This window comes from Schistocerca cancellata, chromosome 2 (genome assembly GCF_023864275.1).
Source record: "Schistocerca cancellata isolate TAMUIC-IGC-003103 chromosome 2, iqSchCanc2.1, whole genome shotgun sequence".
Taxonomy (NCBI): Eukaryota; Metazoa; Arthropoda; class Insecta; order Orthoptera; family Acrididae; genus Schistocerca; species Schistocerca cancellata.
The window spans coordinates 792,714,332-792,741,802 of NC_064627.1; positions in this window are offsets into that span (position 1 = coordinate 792,714,332).

The window sequence follows — 27,471 nt, forward strand, 5'->3', positions numbered from 1 at the left end:
ACAGCAATGCAGATAAGGGAAATGTCTGTTCGAATGTTAATGTCACATCTTATCGTTAAAGTATTGTACTACAGCAAATTATTCTACCAAAAAATTACCAAGGCCTTGAAAAGAAAATTGTGTATGCAATTCCTTTCCTAGTCCTTTCAACTGCTCCTTTTTGTTAATATTTCCTTTCCAAGTGCTCATTTTTAAGAATGTGGATCATAAAAGTATTATTTAATGGATTTCTTGACAGGAAGTGTTCACATTAGCATATGTATTACATTTTATTTTATAAAATCAATGCTACAGCGCAGCTTGGAACCAGATATCAGACAAAATAAGCAAATACGTACAAAGCAAAGCATGAAAACATCATTCAATAGCCATATGGAATTTCATAAGCCAATAATGATTTTTTTCAACTCTCGTAGAAAGACGCTTTTGATAATCAGACGTAAAAATATTTGTCATCATTTCATAAGCATCTCAGTAAGTAGCACAAAGTACTAACTTCATAGTGTAATCATATGTTTCCAAGTAATTCCGTGTCGTGTTTGTGGTTCGTTCTGCAAAGAAATGTCAATATCGAGGTTAACGGCCTCTCTTTTCTACTGCTATGAGAGCGCTTGCGAGCTATAAAGTGCTGAAGTGGCGTGAGGAAAGTTGAAAGTCCACACAACAACATGTATATTTCAAAAAGGCTAGCGCATAGCCAAGCGCATCATTATGTCAAGGCCACATGTACTCTTTACCTAAATATTTACAACAGTTTGAGTTACAAGAACAGTTTCATAGATCGAAAAATTACAGTAGAAGTGTGTAGAAACGAAATCTCATGAATAACAGGGTCCAAAAATCTCCGTCGGAATTGTGGTACGTGCATTCACTTGTATACTCTCCTTACATAACTCTTAATTTACAATTCTTGGTTTCCAATATTTTTTTCCACAATCCAGAGTCCCTAACCACCACTCATTACTCCTTACTTTATTACACATATACATATCCGTCGAGACTGCTGCAATACGTCATCATCATAAGCACGTAGCATAAACATATTCCTCATAGAGCATCGCCTTATTGATCATAAACATACCTCAACATCATTATACACATCGTAGTCATAACAACATCATCATAACAGGTCAATCAAATCTCAAAATCGTCGTAGCTTCCTTCAATAATCTCAATACTTCTAAGAAAAAATTCTCTCTGCTCATTCAATGGTGCCACCTACCTCAAACGTCCTTCAAAAATCATGATCCCATACAAAATACATGATTCAAATCTCTCACAGTATCACAATGGTTCAGAAAATGAGTTCAAACACTTCACAAAATGCAGATAAAGTACAATTTCATAAGTGTGAAGTGATCCAATTGCGTAATTATCTGGACATGTGTCACAGACATAGTAAAAATAAGATCAATTTCTCTCTGCTAACTGAACTGATAGTTGTGTAAACCTGTGTTAGATAAATATGGTACCGATGTGTAAAATTGTATAAGCAAGTACCATATTAGCTAGGGCTCCTTGCGTTTGCCGCACTCATGGTACACAAAGTAGGCGTACCCCCATGAGGGCTAATGTAACCATACCCTCAGATGTTATAGATTAAACTGTGGAATGATATGTGTCGCTGAAAACCTTCTCTGTGTCATAGTAGTTCTAAAGTATTTCCAAAAATGTTTAAAAATACAAAAATTAATCACCCAAATGCATGTCATGTAGCGCTGAACTGTGTGTCTTGCTGTAAGATAATTTCTGTCATGTGCCAAATGTCGTAGTTATCGCCGTTCATAAGCGAAGGTCTCCAGAAGTACTTACTTTGTCATTTACAAAAGTAAAATGCTATGCGTAAAAATGTTGTAGTTATTACGTTCATTGGTGTGACCTTGAAAGTACTACACTGTAACGTATTGTTGTGTTACGAATATAACTGTCTCACTGTGACTATGCTACAAAAGTCACTACTGAAACATGTTTTACTTTTCAGATGAACGCACAAAAACTGTGCAGGCATAAACAGGTACAGCGCAAAAGCTATAATGAAGATAGTGTCACTTACTAGTAGGGTCGTACTGTAATCGTGTAACTGTCAAATAAACTAAATACTGTATCGTCTGTGACCTCGCAGAAAGTATTTTAATTAAATAATGTCTTTTCATGTGCACCAAAATGCTACAGTAAAACCTCAACATCAGTATATGCTCCAAGATCGTAGACTTTATAGTCGTGACGTAATCGTGCAACCAACAAATAAAAATATACACACAATAACATTGTGTCGTATGTTGCCTATGAAAGTGTACTCGTAAAATTGCCGTATTAGTAAAATCCATAGGTTCTTTATTAGATAGTTGACCTCAAAACATCGCTGCATGTGATATATGACAAAGCGTAATAGTAACGTGAAATAAAAAAGTTTAATGGCAAAGACTCAGTCAGGAAGTAAATCATTTCTCAATAATCGGTTTTACACGAGAAATGTGGTATAATCTCTTTTTTCTTCTTGTACTTTAATGACCAATCATCAGGAAAGAAGTAATAAATTGACATATAAGTACTGCCGTTGTGGATGCATTGCCGAAAAGCATGTTTCAGTCGCTCATGCATTGTAATTGCTATTACTTCAAAAAGCTAAACAAATGGGACAATGGCTACAAAAATTTAACACAACTGAACAACCACTTGAACTAACACATGAAGATTTAACTGCTGAGACATCCGAAATCGAATCGAAAGATCAAGAAGTTTCTGAAGAAAACGCAAATTTGCGAACATTTTCAGCCTGTCTTTTTGCGACATGAAGACACATTACAGAATCATGAAGCCGACATGAAAAGACTGCAGATTATTGTACATGAAAGTCACGACACCTGTCAGGCTAAAATTGTCTCAGTCGCAGCTACCGATACGGTCATGCAACATGTAAAAAATCGGGAACACTTTAAGGACACAAATGGACGCTCTAAAACTTAGTTCAGAAAAACTCACGGAGAAATTAACATTTTATCAGAAAATTTAGTCGAACCTTCGGACCAGTTAACTAGTTTGCCTTCGAAGCTAGACGATGACCTGAATGCTACAAGATCGGTGGCCTTTACTGACACAGAAGAGCATGAAGAAATTAGGAAATTCAAACAAAGTCAGAAACAAATCAATACGCAACGCAAAAAAGAAATGGAGAAAGTACAAGGTCAATTAGCACAGGTTATACAAGAGTTACATATTTCAGAGGATACTCGCACTCCGACACAGGAAGAGGGGTTTATAACTACTGAAAAGTTACAAAGCAACAATACTTGGTATTTCGGAGATCTTGAAAGGAGTCGGCAGGGTGCACCGAACTTTGAGATGGAACCGCCGACACGTTATAAGAGTGACAGATTTTCAAATCGGTTATATGATGTCTTTGACTACACGAAAATTCAGCACAAGCTACTCTCGTCACTGTCATCCCTCAATTTACTTTCAGCTTAGTATCACATTTTTCACACGCCATGATTGTCACACTGTTTCACACGATAACACAGAAAGAAAACAATTGAAAAGCAAATTTCGAATAATGCATATATCGAAAAACAGAAAGTGTTTCTTGAGTAATTTCATAAACGGGTAATGACGCAAAACCTAAATCTGTGGAATTTGCAAGATTTCGTTCTGTTACTTCACATTCCTGAGGCAAATTGTTACCGAACAATCGACCGACAATACTTCTGTGTTCACTGATTGTTTCCATGTCCACACCGTTATTTACTTCCGGTTCCATATCCCTATACACAATTACCAAATTATTGTTTCAAATATTTATCACTTGGTTACTAGAATATACTTACAACCACTCGTCGTCACTGTCATCCCTCAATTTACTTTCAGCTTAGTGTCACATTTTTCACATGCCATGATTGTCACACTGTTTCACATGATAACACAGAAAAAAACAATTGAAAAGCAAAAAAAAAAAAAAAACAAATACATGGAAATAGTACTGAAAATAATAAATATCTAATTAGTTGCAAACGCCACTGAGAAATATTTAGTGCAAATCCACATGCATGCCACAACTGCTTTGCTCATTACAATATAGTACAACAATAAGAAACTACGACTACAAAGGAATTTCTCTAAACAGTTAAGCGCTAGCAGTAAACAATAACTAATTTCGAATAATGCATTAATCCTTCTCACTATAAGAATATCAGAAGATACCAGTGAGGTATCCTTGGCTAAGGGTCGCCAGGTGAAACTTCTCAATAAAATTTTTCTTAAACTACTTAAACAGAAATCACTGAGAGGGTGAAACTTCTTAATTTATTTAAGTTTTCTGCTTATATAGCTCAGTGAAATGGACTATACTGTCTCTTTACTAGTGTTTTATCATATCAACATTGACCTACAGAATTTACCTTGACAAACAGAACTCAGAATTTTCCTTTTCATTAATTACTCACAATATTCAAGGATAACGTGATCTGACTGCTTTAAAATTGATAACCTGACTTCAAATAACTAACACCAAAGAATGGCCCTGAATTTAGACGAAATCCTAACTATAACCTATACATTTCATAAGTCACTTACCTCACAAAAATCTTCATTACCCGAAGTACAGCAATGCTGAAAGCACCAATACTGCCAACTAAAGAAAAGATTCTAACTACTGAAGGCTCTAACTACTGATAGGCATTTGATTAGCAAAGGAAAGATTTTGTTGCAGAGCAAACAATGTGTTTAGCTTAATAATGTGACAACCAGTTAAAAAAATATATATATTCATCCACGACATCCAGTTCCAAAATTACATAACAATCAATAGTATTACATATCCATGACAGATACACGTCCGGATCCTCAACTTGCGCTAACACTTTAGACTTCTAACCTCAATCAATGCTAACTACTCACTTCCAACCTCCATCACTGCTGGCTTTTCACCTCCAACTGTAAGTTCGACCAGCCAAAGAGTCTCTTACAGACTGCCACAGGGCAGTCAGAGATATAATACAGAGCGCTACATAGCGCTACCAACAAACACATAAAAAGCCTGCTTACAACTATATGTGACTAATGAAATGGGACGATGACTGTACTAATGTGTGATAGTGCCCAAGTCAATGTACGTAAAAAAGGAGGGAGTTTATCTGATTTCTGCTGAACATGAACTATGAACGACGTTTACAACGCAAGTGTGTAAATGGCCTGATAAAATATTTCTTATTAATACGATCAGTGATGAAAAAGATTCTCTGTGTGTGCCTTTCAAACTCTTTACGTGAATGAAAAGTGATTCATTTATTAATTAACTTTAGAACGAAGTAAAATAACAACCAAAACTAATGTTGGACGGAAGTTGCCTAGGAGAGCGTGTACAGTTCAGACCTTACGGCACTGTCTATACCAGTGTAGGGACCAACAATCAATGCCGTAGCGGCGCGCAATAAAAATGAACGCATGAAATAAAGTTTTGCATTACCTCGGTTCCGAGAGTTCCGGAACCTGTACAGAAATTTGGAATAGAGATCAACATAAACATCATTTCCGCCCTCTTTATTGCTCTTTAAGATTACACATTACATGTTGTACCACCAGTCAGCGATACCTTCATAGGTGGTCCAGATTGCTCTGCACACCGGTACCTCTAATACTCAGAAATACATCCTCTTGCACTGATACATGCCTGTATTCGTCGTGGCACACTGTCCACAAATTCATCAAGTCTCTGTTGGTCCAGATTGTCCCACTCCTCAACGGCGATTCAGCGTAGATCCCTCAGAGTGGTCGGTGGGTGACGTCGTCTACAAACAGTCCTTTTCAGTCTATCCCAGGCATGTTTCAATAGGATTCATGTCTGGCGTACATTCTGGTCACTCTAGTCGAGCGATGTCGTTATCTTGAAGGAAGTCATCAACAAGATGTGCACGATGGGGCGCGAATTGCCGTCCATGAAGACGAATGCCTCGCCAATATGCTGCCGATATGGTTGCATTATCGGTCGGAGGATGGCATTCATGTATCGTACAGCTGTTACGGCACCTTCCATGACCACCAGCGGCGTACGTCGGCCTGACGTAATGCCACTCCAAAACAGCAGGGAACCTCCACCTTGGTGCACTCCCTGGGCAGTTTGTATAAGGCGTTCAGTCCGACCAGGTTGTCTGTATGGTTGAAGGCATATGCGACACTCATCGATGTAGAGAATGTGATGCTAATCCTGAGGGGTCCGTTCGGCATCTTGTTGGGCCAACCTGTACCGTGATGCATTGTGTCGTGATTGCAAAGATGGATGTCGGGAGTTAATTTAGGTATCATGCTGCCTATTGAGCACAGTTTGAGACATAACCACGACGTCCTTTAGCTGCACGAAAAGCATAATTCAATATGTTGGAGTTGCTGTCAGTGTTCCTCCGAGCCACAATCCGTAGGTAGCGGTCACACGCTGCAGCAGTAGCCCTTGGGCGGCCTGATCGAGGCATGTCATCGACAGTTCCTGTCTCTCTGTAGCTCCTCTATGTCCGAACATCATCGCTTTGGTTCACTCCGAGACGCCTGGACGCTTCCCTTGTTGAGAGCCCTTCCTGGCACAGAGTAACAATGCGGACGCGATCGAAGCGCGGTATTGACCGTCTAGGCATGGTTGAACTACAGACAACACTAGTGGTGTACCTCCTTCCTTGTGGAATGACTGGAACTGATCGGCTGTCGGACCCCCTCCGTATAATAGTCTCTGCTCATGCATTGTTGTTTACGTCTTTGGGCGGATTTAGTGACATCTCCGAACAGTCAGAGGAACTGTTTGTGATACAATATGCACAGTCAACGTCTGTCTTCTGGAGTTCTGGGACCCGGCGTGATGCAAAACTTTTTTTGATGTGTTTATAACGGAATGTTGACGTAATGAAATGTACTCACGTGCATGGATTACAGACACAATAAACAATGGTGCAGAGTGCATTATCAATTACAGTGCTTCTGTGGGAATTAAGCTGGACTAGATAGTGATACAACACACACCAACATTAAAATACTAAAAACTACGAGCGAGTGAAGTGTGAATCGGAAAAAAACACTAATTCTCTTCTTTGCAAGCTAGCGAAGTATTAGCTGTGTGAAATGCTTGCGCTTATTCGTTTTTTCATGCAATTTGATGGTACGAGCTCCAGGAGAAACTGCAGCTGTATTCCGTATTGCGGACTGTGGAACGGGTTCTCGCAGCCGGATCACATCTGCAATCGTGGTCTGCGCGTTCCAAAGCGGCTGGCTCCGTGAGCTGCCCACCATTGACGTCGCGTAATAACGTAAAGCAAGAATGAAGACTAAATTCGACGAAAGCATTACTAATTTGCTATACAAACTTGACAACTATTTTCACTCAAACTTCGAGTTTTTCCAGAAATGAACGAACCAATTTCTAATCACAAGTATACTGCTTCTTCATTTGTGTAAAAACTTTTACGCAAAATCTTGAACTGAATAGATGATCTTCAACGAATATTGTAAACTTCATTAAGGAACTAATGTTTTTCAATTAATTTTCGTAAATTTCAAACAATCCCATGTATATATAGTTCACACCCTATTACGTTTGTGAAAGAATACAGCAGGTTACGAATTTAGTTTGCTGAGCACACGTCAGGTGATGTAGTCTGATGGCTGCGCGGTGCTTGTAATCCTAAGGCTTCCACAGTCACATAATTAAAATGGGGGATCAAATACAAATATAGTAACTGGAGGTCTAAAAATCCGCTCTACATCTGCCTTGACGACACATCATAGGAAAATACACCACTAGTAAAAACATCAATGATACAAATATTTTCTGAAATGACCAAAAAGCTGTTTTACACTAAATGAAATATGAAATACAAATATTATGTAAACTTAAGCGTCAAGTAATGTAAAACCTATATTTGCAATTCAATGTGGTCATGTATGAAAACTGATTCAACTATATGTAACATACGAAATGAACTTCTGCCAGTTCGCTGTACGTGGCATGTTAAGCCATTACGTGGCATGTTAAGCCATAACGTTTCATGCAAATGTAAACAGTCCTGGGGGCTATGTGCCGTTTCCTGGCGTATACTTCGTTGTGCAAAAAGGATTTCATATTTTCCTGTAATAAGTGAGAAAAAACGAATATTTTTTCATGTGAAGTGCATCGAGTGAAAAGGACGAATACTATAAGCACGATTTATTATGTGTGTAGACAATGACTAAAGAAGACAATATATACTTTGTTAATTTTCATTGGTCTGATAAAAGGGAAGACACTGTACCTTGCCGAGTAGTACTGCTGACCTAACAAGACGCACTCTTAGTACGTCCCTTATTTAAAGGTCTGCAATAAGTGTAATAATTGTTAATTTATCTAAATCATTTTCAGAATACAAAATGTTATTCATTACTATTGAAATCATGTTTCATTTATTGAAGATTGTGTTCCTTCTTGCAGTTATTAAAAGTTTTATTAGATACGATCTTATCCTGTTGTTGTCCGCCATTACACTCGGTACAGACATTTGTGGTAACCACGGCTCTTCTAGCCAACATATTATTGAGATAACTAATATAGATTATGCATTTATGAAAATGCATAATCTAGTTTCAATTTCTGACTAAAATTATTCCGAATGAGGCACAAATATTTTTTATGTAGTTGCCAATACAGAGAAAGGTATAACTAAAATGCAGTTAAAATTAACAATCCAATGTGCTGCTAATAAATATACATACATACGAACCTTATAATTTCAGCCTCTGAGACCAACATAGATCACGTCCGTATGTTGTTTCTGGTTTGGTGTGCCATAACATGTCTGTACGATAACTTCATTAAAAAGAAAAGTAATTCTATGTTAACATTTTTGCACTTCAAAAGACTGTAAGATCTGTGATAATAATAATAATTAACCATTATCTGTTTAAAAGACAATTTCACACAACACGTTACAATTACATTACAAAGTACACGGAAGCTAAGACGAGGTGGTTGCATGAAAAATGTCGAAAGAGAAATGATTGTAAGATAGACTGCTCACCATATAGGAAATCAAAGCAATCTCAGGTAAAATTAAAAGTAAGGCTGTTAACATTAAGAGCGCATTGGGAATTCCACTGATAAATGCAGAGGAGAGAGTGGATAGGTGGAAAGAATACATTGAAGGCCTCTATCACGGGGAAGATTTGTATGATGTGAAAGAAGAACAAACAGGAGTCGATTTGGAAGAGATAGGGTATCCAGTATTAGAATCAGAATTTAAAAGAGCTTCTGAGGACGTATGATCAAATAAGGCAGAAGGGATAGGTAACATTACATCATAATTTCTAAAATTATCGGGAAAAGTGGCAACAAAACGACTATTCACGTTGGTGTCTAGAATGTATGAGTGTGGCAACAGACTATTTTACCTTTGGAAATATATCATCCGCACAATTCCGGAGACTGCAAGAAGTGACAAGTCCGATAATTATTGCATAATCAGCTTAACAGCCCTTGCATACGAGTTACGGACAAGACTAATACACTCAATGATAGAAAATAACACCTTGACGTTTGGACACAAGCAACAAATGTATTAGAAGTGTCGGGCATAATTTCAGACAGCTTGAGTTGCTTGTATTCTACAGATTAATATTTTTTGTCTGCCTGTTGTCACAACTTTTTCTCAAATTTTAAAAGGTGTTTATAGGATTCAGGTCAGGACCCTGTGCAGGTCAGTCCATTACAGGGATGTTACTGTCGTGTAACCACTCCACCAGATTGTGTACAGTGATTCGTCATTCCACACAACTTTTTTCCACTGGTCAAACGTCCAATGTTTACGCTTCTTATACCATGCGAGACGTCGTTTGCCATTTACCGATGTGATGTGTGGCTTATGAGCAGTCGCTCCGCCCTGAAATCTCGTTTTTCTCACCTCCCTCCTAACGGTCATAGTACTTGCAGTGGATCCTGATGCAGTTTGGAATTCCTGTGTGATGGCCTGGATAGATGTGTGTCTATTACACATTACCTCCCTCTTCAACCATCGGCGGTCTGTCAGTCAACAGACGAGGTCGGCCTGTACACTTTTGTGCTGTACATGTCCCTTCACGTTTCCACTTCACCATCACATCGGAAACAGTGGACCTAGGGATGTCTAGGAGTGTGGAAATCTTAACATACAGACGCATGACACAAGTGACACCCAATCACGTGACCACGTTCGACGTCACTGAGTTCCCCGGAGTGCCGCATTCTGCTCTCTCACGTTGTCCAATGACTACTGAGGTCACATATAGAGTACCTGGCAGTAGGTGGCAACACAATGCACATAATATGAAAAACATATGTTTTTGGTAGTGTCCGGATGCTTTTGATTACATAGTGTACGTACTGGTGTGACTACCTGTGGTAGAAAGGAACGCACGTTATCGATGTTATACCGATCACGTTTATCCAGTAATATGGGGATCGATAGGTAAATTTGTTATCATGCGAGTCGGCAGCCATTATATTACGAGGAGCCAAATGCTATTCCTCATTAATGCTATGCCCTCGTTGCTAATGATAAACTGATATGAGGAGGCCAAAGGGACCTGTCGTCATAGGAATCTGCACTGGACAGCAAAAGATTAGTTGACAGACGTGCACTTTAAATAAATATATTGTGCTCAGTTGTGGGCGAAGAAATGTTACACGTTTGTCAATTTGTGGCAGAAGTGCCTAGCAACAATGAGAGGCCCGGCAGGGGCCTTTACTGACTGCCAGTAGAGCTAACTTTCAATAATTCGATACAGCGGTCGGCACCAACTTGCGACACGGAAGTAATATTGACTAGAAGACTGCCACCCAGCTGCCTGCCGCTTGTAGTATCGTTCTGGTGATCTTCATTGGTTTACAGCGGTTCTTCATTCGCCGCGATGCACGGAAGTGCAGCTCGCAGAGCCTGAAGGACTTCGTGGCACTGGCTCCGAGAGTGTCGATAAGCTACTATACCTCGAAAATGGTACACGTAATGAAGAGAGAAGTGTTAATAATTTCTGAGGATTGAGAAGTTCATTTTCTCATGTCACTAGGGAACCTACCGGGGTGTTTGCAGGAAAGTAATACAATTAGTCGAGCCACAGAATGTTAGATTGACTCTCAGACACGTGAAGTGCAACTGTTTCTGGGGAAAGTAAAGGCTGTAGAATGTCCGACAAATGTTGGCATCAGAGCCTCGTTTTCAAAAGGTACGAGCACATGGGATCGAATCAGTTCTTGCAGCGTAAATTGCGATTGTGAATTTCTATAAAAAGGAGAACTTCAGGGTATGGCACAGTTCAACTTACGTACTAGTGGTATTTCAGCGAATGGCACTAATTCTGAGCTAGCCAGGATGAGAAATCGCCATTCTGCTACACTCAAGCCTACGACTGAATACTCCAACCAATAGACTCATTACTCCATTGGCAGAAACGCCGCCGGAAGCACTGCTACACAAAACCTAACTTATCGTAACAGCAGCCTGAATGTTGACCTCATACACACCATAGACACGGTAATAGCATCTCAGAAAGGCAAACTCTCCATGAGGCGAATATTGTAACATAATAAACAATATAATCAGAACAGACGCTGGAATGTGGTAACGTCATTACGACCACTAATCTTGTCGTTCATTCTGATCGCAACTTGTGCACTTTACTTATGTCCCAGCAGCAAAAATACCCATTCTCCAGGTGTACTAATTAATTAACGTGACCCAAGAAAAGTAGATAAGAAAAGTGTTTATTTACTATAACTTGTAAACAAGGATATTATAGCTTAACTGTATATAAGGTTCAGTAAACTTAAACTTAAGGATGAACGTAAAGAATTGGTAAACAAAGAGACAATCCATGTGAGTCGCCCTCATGAGCAGAATAATTTGTCGTAATAAACATTTTTATGTTGTAAATTATCATATATCTCATATATGTCACTTGCGAATATTTCTGCGAATGTGCCGCTCAGCTCTGCCCATCATGAGATCCCCTTTCTGGTCATAGATCTTATCACTAAACGTGAAATACTTGCAATCACAATAAACACTTTGACCTAAGATTTGTTTTATTCGCTTTGATAACCGTGTTCGATCATTATGCTGATCATCAGATTGACCTGTCTCCTTAATAGTAAAAGAAGAAAATAAAATTTATAGTTATGGTTGGCATCGTCACATAATATAAAACAGTGTTCTAACTGTAGTCTTGTACCACTGCCCTTGAGTGTTCATAACGATTTTATCATGCTTTTATATTATTTGATGATATCAGCCATGGCTGTACATTTTATTTCCTTCAAATTACACTTTTAGGACGACAGGTAAAACTGATGATGGCCATTGATTTCGAAACTGGTTATTAACTGCGCTAAAACAACTTGGTAATCAAAAACTCTTTTGGTTTCTGCACATACACAAACAGTGGTTTGCTTTTACTTTCAAGGTGACAATATCATACCACATCATTTTGAAATAATAAACAAAAACTCTTTTAAATTTCTAAATACTAGTTCATGTATTTCTGTAGCATTAATCTTGTTCTGTGTTAATTAATCAACTTTTACTATTTTAATCGTTCTTTCATTGGTATGTTTTGTCTATTAATTTGCTGTGTCTAAAGATGCTAACATTGCGTCGTCTGGAAGTCTGTGTTCTCAACTAGTTTAGCAAATTTATAGCTGTTCCTCATTCAGAATGAATCCTTGTATGCCTATGTACTTTATGTCTTATTATTGGGCTTTGTGGTCTTGTGCTAAAGCATTTGCCTGATAATCGAGAAGTGCTGGGATCGCACCTCGGTGAGACAACGGATCATTCAGTCTCCGTTTTAACCCACCATTCATCTCTCAGCGGTATGTTGAGTCGCCAGAGACTCGATTCCACGCTAAATTGTACGTCCTCTTTCCCTGGTTGGATAACTGCGCCACGTTAAGGACGCACAAGTCGCCAAGGACGCAGTTCTTTGAAGTATTTGCAACGGATTCTTGAGTCACAGGAAATTATTATTAGCTTACAAATCGATAGCTTGTTCTGCTTATAACTTGTCATAAAAATTAAAAGATTGGTTCAAAGAAATAATTTGCAGAACTGCAATGTAAACTATGTAATGAATTGTCAACACTGCTTACAGTTGTGTTCTATAAGGTATTCTGGATAAATTCACAAAAGACGGAAAATAATTCGAAAAAGATACAACAGAATTCCAACTTACGTACAAATCATAATAATACTGAAAGAATACTGCTGACATTGTATCTTAATTCAGTGACAGAGTTGATCACAAAAATTAACTTAAATAGTGGTATACAGGTACTGTTAGAGAAAGAAAGATATAATATCGGTCCACACATTAGTAAAAACAGTGCTGTGTAGATAAGAAGGAAACCAAACATTCCCACTGAGGAGCTAAAATGAATTAATGTAATACAGCTAACATAGCAATAAGATTTAAAAAAAAATATGCTGTAATAACCCAAAAGATTATTCTTTTGAGTAACAATGATGTGGATATTATAATAAAAGTAACTAAAAAATTAGAAGCACAGAAACTATTGTCACTAAAGATGCCAACGAAAATACAGTTGTAATTGAGTATGATAAATCAGACAATTTTTTCATACAAAGTGCCTTTAAAGAAAGAAAAAATGATCAATAAGGAATTCAAAAACAACAAAATGAGAAGAATTTATAGCAGAAGTATTTTACTCTCAGCCTGAAAACGTTCTTCTTAATGTAATGAACTATTGGAATCCGGAATTGAGATCCAAAATTGAGTTCCACAAGCAAAATAAAAAAAAAAGAAAATCTCTTCACCCTACAGTGAATCACATGTCCAAGTTATCATCCTCACAAGCTTTGGAATAATGAGCTAAAAGGGTAAAAACAATCAGATATCGTTAAATATGGAAAACAGAAATGAATTTGGTATAGCAGAGGTGAATATAAAATCTACACACGATGTGATATCAGTGTCTTTAGATAAAACAAACTTTTACCCTAACATGGCAGTGAAAGAAACAATTCAGACTATAAGAAGAAATTTATTAACACACAGAAACACGAGTTTTTTTCAGTTTCGACAGTTTGTTGACCAGAATTTTTTTAAATATCTCATTGTTAGCAAATCTATCATTGTTTCAGTGTGTACGTTTAGCGAACAAACTAGTTCTTTTCCAAGCCTGACCTACTGAGCTCCACTTGAAGTGCCTGATCCTAATAACAAACATCAAAATAGCAATACATGTTTTACAAAATAATCAAAGATAACTGTCACAATTACATTGTGCCTACTCGGCGAGTTTTGATTTGAACTTGCTAAGTAAGCACGATTGTGACCGACTGGGATTTACAGAAAACCACGTCTTGCCAATGCCTACAAATGGCATCCTTAAATTTACAAATGGCTTACTTTATCTCCATTATTTATTGTCTAGTGCGTCTATCATTGTAACAAAGTGAAATAAATAAAAGAACGCGGTACACTGAAATAATACGCAGTGGCAAACTGTTATAAAACCATTAATATTAGCAATAGACAAATGTTTTAAAAAATCAGACGATGCAATATGCTTTCAAACTACCGGGTGATCAAAAAATCAGTATAAATTTGAAAACTTAATAAACCACGGGATAATGTAGATAGAGAGGTAGAAATTGACACACATACTTGGAATGACATGGGGTTTTATTATAACCAAATAAAAACAAAGTTCACAAAATGTCCGACAGATAGCGCTGGACAGCAAAACTGCTACCGTGACCGGTGAGAGGTACGCCGATATGTTACAGAATCGCATCATCCCTAGCCTGGCTGATAAACACCTGCTGGAACGTACGATGTTTATGCAGGATAGCGCTCCACCCCATATTGCTAGATGCGTGAAAGATCTCTTGCGCGCGTCGTTTGGTGATGATAGTGTGCTCAGCCGCCACTTTCGTCATGCTTGGCCTCCCAGGTCCCCAGACCACAGTCCGTGCGATTATTGGCTTTGGGGTTACCTGAAGTCGCAAGTGTATAGTGATCGACCGACATCTCTAGGGATGCTGAAAGACAACATCCGACGCCAGTGCCTCACCATAACTCCAGACATGCTTTACAGTGCTGTTCGCAACATTATTGCTCGACTACAGCTATTGTTGAGGGTGGACATATTGAGCATTTCCTGTAAATAACATCATGTTTGCTTTGTCTTACTTTGTTATGCTAATTATTGCTATTCTGATCAGATGAAGAGCCATTTGTCAGACATTTTTTGAACTTTTGTATTTTTTTTTTGTTTCTAATAAAACTCCATGTCATTACAAGCGTATGTGTCAAATTGTACCTCTCTATGTACATTATTCCGTGATTTATTCAGTTTTCAAATTTATACTGACTTTTTTGATCGCCCGGTAGATACGCTTTGAGGTAACGCCTTCAGCGTTAAACTGGACCTAAAACTAAAAAGTTCCTGAATTCAGAAGTGTGCAAAATGAACTGCAGTGAGTGCGATCAGTATTTTTTTATCGGATATGACGTGGGACGATTCTTTAAAACACACACTGAAGAGCTTACGTATACCCAAAATAAAAAAAAATCTGTTGATTTATACATTGTTTAAAATAAACAATCAACAACGGACAAGAGACGTAACATTTAAGTGCTGCTTACAGCAAGTAAAGGAATATTGCCCATTGTGCTAGGGGAAAGTGGAATCTTTTGTTGCAAAAAGTGCTCCCCAGGACAGATTATAAATGGGCAGTGCGAGTTAATGAGAATGAGTTTTTTAAAATTTTGGTGGTGCTGCTTTAGAGGTGTGATACTTTGACGTTTGTGTTAAAACGCTCTAGAATGATGCTCAGAAACGAGAGTGGTTGTGACCCTTATTGTATCGTATGAAGTCGGGCGGACGGCGAGACTGCTTCGACATGGGGCTTCTTCACTTGTAAACGGTTTGTCGGCGGTTCAGGGAAGCACAAACTGCACTTGAAGGAAGCGAGCGCTGTTGGCTACAGTGAACTCTTCGGAGGTTCAAATTTTTCTGTGCGTCATTCTGTAATTTGCATTTTGTTTATAAAAATTTATTTCCCAGTTGACTGATGACCAGTCGACTCATCTGTGTTACATTTCAATTTTCTTATCTTTTCATTTTGTTTGTTAATTTGGTTCGTAATTTTGTTGAGCTGAACCCATTATTAGTTTTTATCCATCAGAATTACTGTTTTACGTAGTGCACCCATCTGTTCTCTATACAGCTGTATTTTCAGTTGTTGAATTCTTTTGCTACCCTAAGTGAAACTGCCAACATTCCTTTTCTGGTGTATTTTGTTTAAGTTCTTTTTAATGTAACAAATTTGAGTACGTTAAGGTATACAATATGGTGCTTCCTAGTAGGTGTACGTTTTTTTTTTCTGAAGCACCACCATCAAGAACACGCAGGATTTTCCTTCTAATTCAGACCTGAAGATAATTGCTAACAATTTCGGAAGTGGCAATATATTTTTATAAACCGGTGATCTAGGCAAATACGGTTTATATTGAAAATAGAGATTGGTTTTTTAAATTCTTAACCACGTGAAGCCCTAAAAAACTTTCTCTCCTTTTTCCGTTTTCTCTCTGTCGATGATTCACTCCTATGCAACCGTGTGCACCAGGCGCACATTTCCCGAAATTTAGGCCTGGGAAGATCTGTTGCCCCTTTCCTCAGTAGACTAACCTTTTTATCACCCTTTATTCCTACATCACTCATTATTTTGTTCCCACAGTGCAAATTCCTATACTTCCTTGAATACATGGTGTACAACATTGAAAACGTCATTTCTTTCCTTTTTCGACCAGTATTTATTGCATGCTCATCACAGTTCTGAGGACAATTACATACAGAAACCGGTGGTGTTCGGAGCAGAGCCCAAGCACAACGCTTATAAAATATTTTGTCCGTAAGAAGAGTCCTTAGGTAACCTGGAGCAGAGTCATGTACAGTCCTCATTGTTAGTCTGATAGTTAATCAATCAGCAGGTTTCAGCTCACGGCTATGTCAATAACGGTGTCCGAAACTTGAGTGAATACGGCGAGAATCAAACACGACGTGCATTTAGCTAATTCTGGCCGCCATTATATGCAGTCCTGGACGAGCAGAACCACCCAGGTCACATGTTGCCGCCGTCGTAGGTCGAAGACTACTTGAAGATCGTCTTTGTTCCGATAGAGTGGAAACGGACACCAGACTGGAGGAATCATCCGTACTGTCGACGGCAACAATCCATAGTTAACCCCGTGTTTACGCCACTTTTCAAGTTGTAAAGGGTGAAGCAGTCAGTCACAAATAACGTTTATTGCATACCCAGATCACTGTGTGGATCCCCGAGTAGCTGGATACCGATGCACATGTCAGAAAAAGAAGAGAGGAACGATGAGGATGCAAGGCGGGAAGACCGTCTGCGTACGAGACTCAAAGCCACACCGGAGTCTAGCAACAGTGCTGATCGGATGAATGACCTGACACGACAAGAGTAAGCCAATAACAACCTATGAAACAACGGAGAGCAACGAACTTCAGACACAACGCTATCAGCTGGTCAAGTGTGACCACAATCCAAATCGAGGCTGAAGAGGAAAAGCATTATCAAAGCGAAGTCGTCGACAAGTAGTCAGCAGTATGATGGAGATAGTAACGAACGCTGTTGGACCAAGCCTGATATCTCACAAAAAAGGTTGGGATCATTGTAAGGTAAAACACATGGAAGAATGGACCCATATTTTTCGTCGTTTTCTGTTTTATGGAGTATACTTTATTGATTAACAACAGTTATTATAATTACCAATTAAAATCCTGCCAAATAGAATAACAACGCTCACAATACTTTAGAGACTTGAACAGGATCAATTAATTAATAACAAACTTTAACAGTTTGTACTATTGTAGTGGAAGGGTGTCTGGAGGTGCCGTATTAAAACTCGGCCGAGCTTTTCAAATGATTTATTCGTTTCCACTACAGAGCTTCGTTCACCTCGGTCCGTGTCACAGGCCCCGCATTGCTGAGGCCACTGCCCCAGCAACCCGTCCAACGCAACGATGTGTCTTGCCGGCCTTGTTCGCCAGCTGTAGAGTTCCGATTACGTCAGGATGGCTGCACCAGCAGCCGACTCAGCGGCCACCGTCCCCGCTGACTCGACGCTGCTCCGCCGGGAGCGGTAGGCCGGCTTTGCTGCAGCTTCTTCCTCAGCTGGCGTAGCTGGGAACGTGACGGCAATGACTGCCCCCGTTCCAGCGTCCGAACCTGCAGCCCTCGCCTTGTGTCTCCGGCGTGTGTCGGGAGACGAGACGACTGCCTGCGGTAGCGACCCGAAGAGTGGCCCTCCCTCGCTGGCTGCGGACCCCGCGTCGGCCTCAGAGGGTCGAACCAACGACCCGCCGTGGACTGGGACGCCATGTGTCGCCGGTAGTGCGACACGCCCCGCCGTCCAGAAGAGCTGCCACACTTCAATGAATCTCGTTAGAAAACAACACCTATTTATACTCGGCTGCGTGCCTCTGTTTCGCTAACGCATCGCTCTGAGTCACGTGCGCCCCACACCCCAGTTGCACCAGTTAGGCCCTTCTGCCTACAGCTTGCGACATGCGAACCACTGCGTTTATGCTTTTCAGCGGTATGATGGCCCCTGTGGCCTCCAGTCCGCCTCGCAACTACTGGTCAGTGTAACTTAACGCAAATCTGGCTCGCTCCTGGCTGTAACGTGTGCTCCAAATATCACACAAAACTAACTTCACCTATCCCAAACGGTGGTGCCTCTACACCATTAAGAACAGGGCTTGAAACGAGGGATGTACGGTCCCTAAATACAATTATGAAGTCAGCTAGGTGTGGCTGCAAGGGGGTTCAATAAACAGAGTTATAGCAGTAAAACTAATTACAAACGAATCCACTAAATGTACTGACAGTTCTAAAGCTTGGATAACACATGAAACAAACAGATAACGCCCACCCAAAAATACAGAAAGGATAACAAGTCAAGCCAGTAATTGGTTCTCTAGGAAAGCCCGCAACAATCTATAAGCCTTAATAAAATCCCTAAGTAATAAAATATACAGTCCCCCAAAATACAAGCACAAGAAAAGCTGGGAAGGCGTACAACTTAAATGTGACTCACAGCTGGTACACACCAGCAAAACATTGAGAATGACCCTCAAGCAGTTACACAATACCTCAAAAACATAATTTTAATTTAGGTGCATTGTGCTCCCACCTACTGTCAGGTACTCCCTATCAGCCATCTCGATAGTCGTTAGACATAGTGAGAGAGCAGAATGGTGCACTCTGGGGAACTCACGGACTTCGAACGTGGTCAGGTGATTGTGTGCCACTCGTGTCATATGTCTTTACGTGAGGTTTCCGAACCCCTAAACATCCCTAGGTCCACTGTTTCCGAAGTGACAGTGAAGTGGAAACGTGAAGGGACACGTAAAGCACAAAAGCGGACATGCCGACCTCGTCTGATGACTCAGAGAGTCTGCCGATAGTTGAAGAGGGTCATAATGTGTAATAGACAGACATCTATCCGTACCACCACACAGGAATTCTAAAGTGCAACAGGATCCACTGAAAGTACTATGACAGGCAGGAGGTGAGAAAACTTGGAATTCATGGTCGAACAGCTGCTCATAAGCCGCATGTCACGCTGGTAAATGCCAAACGACGCCTCGGTTGGTGTAAGGAGCGTAACCATTGGACGATTGAACAGTGGAAAAACGTTGCGTGGAGTGACGAATCACAGTACACAATGTGGCGAGCCGATGGCAGGGTGTAGTGTGTATAATGCCAACAGTAAAATTCGGAGGCGGTGGTGTTATGATGTGGTCGTACTTTTCATGTAGGAGACTTGCATCCCTTGTTGTTTTGGGTGGCACTATCAGAGCACAAGCCCACATTGATGTTTTAAGCACCATCTTGCTTCCCACTGTTTAAGAGCAATTCGGGAAAGGCGATTCCATCTTTCAATACGATCGAGCAGCTGTTCGTAATGTACGGCCCGTGGCGGAGTGGTTACACATCAATAACAGCCCTGTAATGGACTGGCCTGCACAGAGTCCTGACCGGTATCCTATAGAATACCTTTCGGATGTTTTGGAACGCAGACTTCGTGCCAGGCCTCACCGACTGACATCGATACCTCTCCTCAGTGCAGCACTCCGTGAAGAATGGGCTGGCATTCTCCAAGAAACCATCCAGCACCTGGCTGAACGTATGCCTGCGAGAGTGGAACCTGTCATCAAGGCTAAGGCTGGGCCAATACCATACTGGATTCCTGTATTACCGATGGAGGGTGCCAGAACTTGTAAGTCATTTTCAGTCAGGTGTTCGGATACTTTTGATCTCTTAGTGTAAGCTGGAAAGACATGGAATTTAAATGTGACTAATGTGACTCCCAGCTGTTAACACTAGCAGAAATATTGACAATGACCCTTAAATAAATATACAATCGCCCCAAAAGCACAAGATAATTTACAAATACAGCACGCGGCTATCGGAGCCTACAGGTAACAAGTAGGCACCTTTTATATTGAGTGGAGCCAGCTAATGACTGTGGATAGAAAGGAAAAACTCCACAGTCCATAATCATAAGTAAAAGGCTTTAAAAACTTAGTACGCTCTAGAGCTAGCAATAAGAGTGCAAGGTATAAACGAGTAGTTAAAGGGGAGGTACCGTGATGAGGAACTTCACGTTTGTAAAACACGCTTCAAAGTTTATGTGCTTGCTGAATTCAAAGCATTGAATGGATCAGGAGTTCTATTGACTAGATCAAGATTTCCACATTAAACAAGGAGACTCCGCCGGGGCACGTATGAAACGATAAAATTTACTCGAGCCGACACGAAGCGGTTTGTAGCGGCGCCAGATTATGGATCAATCTAGACGTCGTGTGTGTGTGTGAATTTCTGAGGGACCAAATTGCTGAGGTCATGGATCCATAGACTTACACACTACTTAAACTAACTTATGCTAAGAACAACACACACACGCCCATGCCCGAGGGAGGACTCGAACCTCCGGCAGGAGGGGCAGCGCAATCCGTGAAATTGCGCCGCAAACCACGCGGCCACTCCGCGGGGCTGAACGTCATGCTACGACGGAAGTGTCGCTGCAGCAGATGGAGCACACGTTTCTGCTCTGGGTACAGGAAACCGGAATGCGTCGTCTGTTGCCAAAACGACCCTGCAAATACACATCAGAAGGGAATGTCTAGGATGTAGGCAATATTAACTTATTGGCGAAGCGAATACACACAACAGGTTACAGTCTTAACACTCCTTAAAAATACTTGAAAATTAACGAGGTGAAATATCAGGAACTGCAAATCCAATTACTAGGATATACTTATCCATAAAAGGACGCCCTGCCTTCAGCTCTATTAGTATCAGAGAATGGTCGTACACTTGCATGGAATACAGCCTGGAACAACAAACTCACATCAGTTGCACGACCACCCACACAATCACTGAGAGGCGCGTTAATATGACAGGCCTAATGCCACATTAACACAGACGTGGCCCTACGATAGCAAGTACCAATAAAAACAACACTTTACTCCTTTCACGTGTGAGGGAGCCGTGACTTCCAGCATTCCAAGAAGCGGTGTTATTACCTCCAATCCGTGCAGGCGGTCTTTGAGGCGCCGAAAAATTTAAGCTTGCAGGTTTAGCTGGGAACTTGCTGACCTGGTTGCACGCGGCGTCCACTGCTCTTGCCGCAACTATCCGGTATCATTCCTTAATGCAGGCGGTAAGGCTTGCCTCCGACCGATTTAACCACTCGCAGCTTCTCGAGGCCCATACCGGACAGCAGTCCCCCAAAACCATCATGACAGCCACGTGCCTTCCAGCTAACTGCTAATCCCACGGCCCGCGAAAAGCCCACAACACAGTTTCGACCAAACACCCTAGCTCCCGACATATACGAGGATCGATATCGTCAGCTCAAGTAGTCAGTGGCGCCGGCGGAGCGCCATGTCCACCAGAATTAAAGCCGCCATAGCTCATCATGACTGAGAGAGCTTTTTTTGTGGGTGGTTTTGGTACAACGTCACCCTGCAGAGCCGTGTAACTGTCTTGGTCACGGATTAACGTTTTTCTGTCTTACAATGACGGCACCACAATGACATCATTTTACTGCATGTTGAGTGTTTGGCGGTGACTCTTGAAGCCCTTTACCAGCCTCCGACGATGTGAGTTCAAGATTGCTGATGCGATGTGACACAAGTACAGAGGTAGAGTGCTGGTCGTACCAAGGTCTGCACAGGATGAGTGGCCGTATTAAAACACACACTGTTAGTGACCGTACCTAAGTGACCGTACCTAAGCTGTCGTTAGCCTTAGTCGAATCCGAGTCCTCGAGGATGGCAAGAGGAACAGGATGGCAGTGCCAGTGCCAGGGAGTCGTGGAGCCAAATGTGTTGCAATCCATTGACTGTGTCGCTCAGGGCGTTCACTTAGTCGTAGAGCCGCTTTTTCTTGTCTCGTATGGACGTCTTTAGAGGTACTTTGTTGGTCTCTTCGTGTATGGTAACAATGCTCGTGAATGGAGAGGCATATACGGTCCACCGAGACAGACGCTGGAGGGCCGGAATGCGGGAGACACTATTGTGGCCCACGCGGAGGAGCCGTAGGTGATGGAAGGGTGCACAAGTGTCCAACACAGTCAGAGCTTTGCGGCTAGGGTCAGTTCCCTTCTGTTTAGGAGCAGGTACAATGCTTTTATCAGTATCTGTTCGTTTTGGGTGATGTATTCGGCATGTCGATGGAAGATCAGTTTTTTTATCCAACCAGACACCTAGTAGTTCGTATCTTGGGACCATGGGACGCAGACGCTTGCAAATGCGGTGCTGTGACGGAGAGCAGGGCGCCGTTTGGTGAAGTAGACCGCAGTATTTTTGGCGGTATTGAGGGCAATCTTGCTAGAACGACACCAAGTGACTGTTGTGTACACCTGCCTCTGAAGACGAGCGGTGAGTTGGTTGGTGTTGTGGCTAATCGTATAAAGCGTCATATCGTCGGCGTACTGCGTAAGATATCAGTGTGGGTTGACTGGCATGTCATTAACATAAATGTTAAGGAGTATGGGCTACAAAACAGAGCCTTGAGGGGTGCCATCGACATGTTACACGGGCTCGGGTGCTTTCCTTGCCGAGTCAACAACAAGATTCTTTTTTTTTTTTTCGATCATCAGTCTTCTGACTGGTCTGATGTGGCCCTCCACGAATTTCTCTTCTGTACCAACTTCTTCATCTCAGAGTAGCACTTGAAATCTACGTCCTCAATTATTTGCTGGATGTATTGCAATCTCTGTCTTTCTCTACAGTTTTTGCCCTGTACAGCTCCCTCTGGTACCGAGGGAGTCATTCCCTATCATCCTGTTCCTTCTCCCTGTCAGTGTTTTCCTACTGTGCTCCAGACATACATTCTCAGGAATTTCTTCCTCAAATTAAAGGTTATGTTTGATACGAGTAGACTTCTCTTGACCAGGAATGACCGTTTCGCCAGTGCCAGTCTGCTTTTTATGTCCTATTTGCTCTGCCGGTCATTGCTTATTTTGCTGCCTATGTGGCAGAATTTCTGAACTTCATCTACTTCGTGACCATCAATCCTGATGTTAAGTTTCTCGCTGTTGTCATTTCTGCTACTTCTCATTACTTTTGTCTTCCTTCGATTCACTATCAATCTGTATTCTGTACTCATTACATTGTTCATTCCATTCAGCATATCACCTAATTCTTCTTCACTTTCACTCAGAATAGCAATGACCTCAGCGAATCGTATCATTGATTTTTATTTGTATCATTGCTTCTTCGATTTACAGATTGAACAATAGGGTTGGGGGTGGGGGGGGGGGGGAAGGCTATATCCCTGTCTTATACCCGTTTCAATCTGAGCGCTTCGTTCTTAGTCGTCCACTCTTACTATTCCCTCTTGGCTCTTGTACGTATTGAATGTTACCCGTGTCGCCCTGTAGCTTACCCCTATTTGTTTCAGGATTTCGAACGTTTTGCACCATTTTACATTGTCGAACGCTTTTTCCAGGTCGGCAGATACTATGAATGTGTCTTGATTTTGCTTTAGTCTTGCTTCCATTATCACCCAGTATTGTCTTTTTGGTGCCTTTACCTTTCCTATAGACAAATCATTGTTATCCAACACATCGTAAATTCTCCTACCCATTCTCCTGAATATTACTCGTGTCAGCAACATGGATGCGTGAGCTGACAAGTTGACTGTGCGATAATTCTCGCATTAACCGGCTCTTGCAATCTTCGGAATTGTGTGGATGATATTTTTCCGAAAGTCAGATGGCATACATTCTACACACATACATTCTACAGATCAACGTATATAGACGTTTTGTTGCCGTTTCGCCCAATGATATTAGAAATTCTGCCTTATTTGATTTTAAGACTTCCAGCGCTGTTTTAAATACTGATTCTAATACTGGATTCCCTATGTCTTCCATATAGACGTTTCATATTCTATCACACCAGACAAATCTTCCCCCTCAGAGAGGCGTTCAATGTTGTCTTCCCATCTGTCCGCTCTTTCCTCCACATTTAATAGCGAAATTTCAGTTGCACTCTTAACGTTATCACCCTCGCCTTTAATGACACCGAAGGTTGTTTTGACATTCCTGTATTTCTGAGTCATTCGTTCCAACAACCATTTCCTTTTCGATTCCTTCACATGGTGATGTGATCATAGCTTCCCTGCATTTCCTCTGTTACGCATGATTTCGTTAAAGTTACCTTCTTTGTTCTTATGTCTTTCTTTCCCACTTCTGTTACTGCCCTTTTTTAGAGATGTCCATTCGTCTTCAACTGTACTGCCTACTGAGCTACTTATTGTTGTTATGACTAAAGCCTTAGAGAACTTCAATCGTGTAAGGTCATCCCTTAGTACTTCTGTATGCCACTTCTTCACGTATTGATTCTTTCTCACTAATCTCTAGAATGTCAGCCTACTCTTCATCACTACTGAAATTTGTTCAAACGGCTCTGAGCACGATGGGAAGGGACTTAACTTCTGAGGTTAACTGTCGCCTAGAACTTAGAAATACTTAAACCTAACTAACCTAAGGACATCACACACATCCATGCCCAAGGCAGGATTCGAACCTGCGACAGTAGCGTTCACGCGGTTCCAGACTGTAGCGCCTAGAACCGCTCGGCCACCCCGGCCGGCTTCATCACTACTACCTTGTGATCTGAGTCTGTAACTGCTCCTGGGTTCTGTTGTGGAGGAAATCATCCACGATCTTAACATAGATATCGGGGACGGTAGTATGTGTCAGCATTTTGTATACGCGATTGTCCTACCAAACCCACTCGTGTGCGTTTCTCATGTCCAGGATAACCGCTGGCGTCGACATGGTGGAGTTGAAGCTCTTGCTGTCTTGTTCTGTAATCCTAAGAACGTGTAGTTCGATCGACAGGTGGAAAGAGTAACCGAACTGTTCCGTACGGACTGTTCCAGCGGCTGCACTGAGCTGTCGAGGTGCGGCAGTACTAACGCCGGCCGCGACAGACGCTATTGGTTGGTGTATTCACGTGGCGAGACAGTGGCGCACTCACTACGAGATTGCAGCGCCGCGGCGACACTGCCATCTATCGTCCCTCGAGGTCCATTTGCTCCGGCTGGCATTCAACTCCGCGCAGCCCGATACCAGAGGAGTTTCATGTCATAAGTCGAGTTCACATTTTAAGTGCACCTTTGACGTAAATTTCTTCAGACTATGTCCGTTTACGTGGTTTTAATGATTTAACTTACTGCGCTGAAGATGGCCCCATAGTGACCGAAATCTGGATATGCAGTAAACATTTTTTGCGAGTGATTGCTACACTACTGGCCATTAAAATTGCTACACCAAGAATAAATGCAGATGATAAACGGGTATTCATTGGACAAATATACTATACTAGAACTGACATGTGATAACATTTTCTCGCAATTTGGGTGCATAGATCCTGAGAAATTAGTACCCAGAACAACCACCTCTGGCCGTAATAATGGCCTTGAATTGCCTGGGCATTGAGTCAAACAGAGCTTGGATGGCGTGTACAGATACAGCTGCCGATGCAGCTTTCACACGATACCACAGTTCATCAAGAGTAGTGACTGGCTTATTGTGACGAGCCAGTTGCTCGGCCACCACTGACCAGACATTTTCAATTGGTGAGAGATCTGGAGAATGTGCGAGCCAGGGCAGCAATCGAACATTTTCTGTATCCTGAAAGGCCCGTCCGGGTTCCCGGGTTCGATTCCCGGCGGGGTCGCGGATTTTCCCTGCCTCGTGATGACTGGGTTTGTGTGTTGTCTTTAGGTTAGTTAGGTTTAAGTAGTTCTAAGTTCTAGGGGACTGATGACCATAGATGTCAAGTCCCATAGTGCTCAGAGCCATTTGAGCCAGAAAGGCCCGTACAGGACCTGCAACATGCGGTCGTGCATTATCCTGCTGAAATGTAGGGTTGCGGACGGATCGAATGAAGGGTAGACCCACGGATAGTAACACATCTGAAATGTAACGTCCACTGTTCAAAGTGCTGTCAATGTGAACAAGAGGTGACCGAGACGTGTAAACAATGGCACCTCATACCATCACGCCGGGTGATATGCCAGTATGGTGATGACGAATACACACTTCCAATGTGCCTTCACCGCGACGTCGCCAAACACGGATGCGACCATCATAATGCTGTAAACAGAACCTGGATTCATCCGAAAAAATGGCGTTTTGCCATTCGTGTACCCAGGCTCGTCGTTGAGTACACCATCGCAGGCGCTCCTGTCTGTGATGCAGCGTCGAGGGTAACCTCAACCATGGTCTCCGAGCTGATAGTCCATGCTGCTGCAAACGTTGTCGAACTGTTCGTGCAGATGGTTGTTGTCTTGAAAACGTCCCTGTCTGTTGACTCGGGGATCGAGACGTGGCTGCACGATCCGTTACAGCCATGCGGATAAGGTACCTGTCATCTCGACTGGGAGTGATACGAGGCTGTTGGGATCTAGCATGGCGTTCCGTATTACCCTCCTGAACACACCGATTCCATATTCTGCTAACAGTCATTGGATCTCGACCAACGCCAGCAGCAATGTCGTGATACGGTAAACTGCAATCGCTATAGGCTACAATCTGACCTTTATCCAAGTTGGAAACGTGACGATACGCATTTGTCCTCCGTACACGAGGCATCACGACATCGTTTCACCAGGCAATGCCATTCAACTGCTGTTTGTGTATGAGAAATCGGTTGGAATCTTTCCTCATGTCAGCACGTTGTAGGTGTCGCCACAGGTGCCAAACGTGTGTGAATGCTCTGAAAAGCTAATGATTTTCATATTACAGCATCTTCTTGCTGTTGGTTTTATTTAGCGTCTGTAGTACGTCATCTTCCTGGTGTAACTTTTAACGGACAGTAGTGTATATCCTTCACTACTCAAAACAAAGAGACACGCT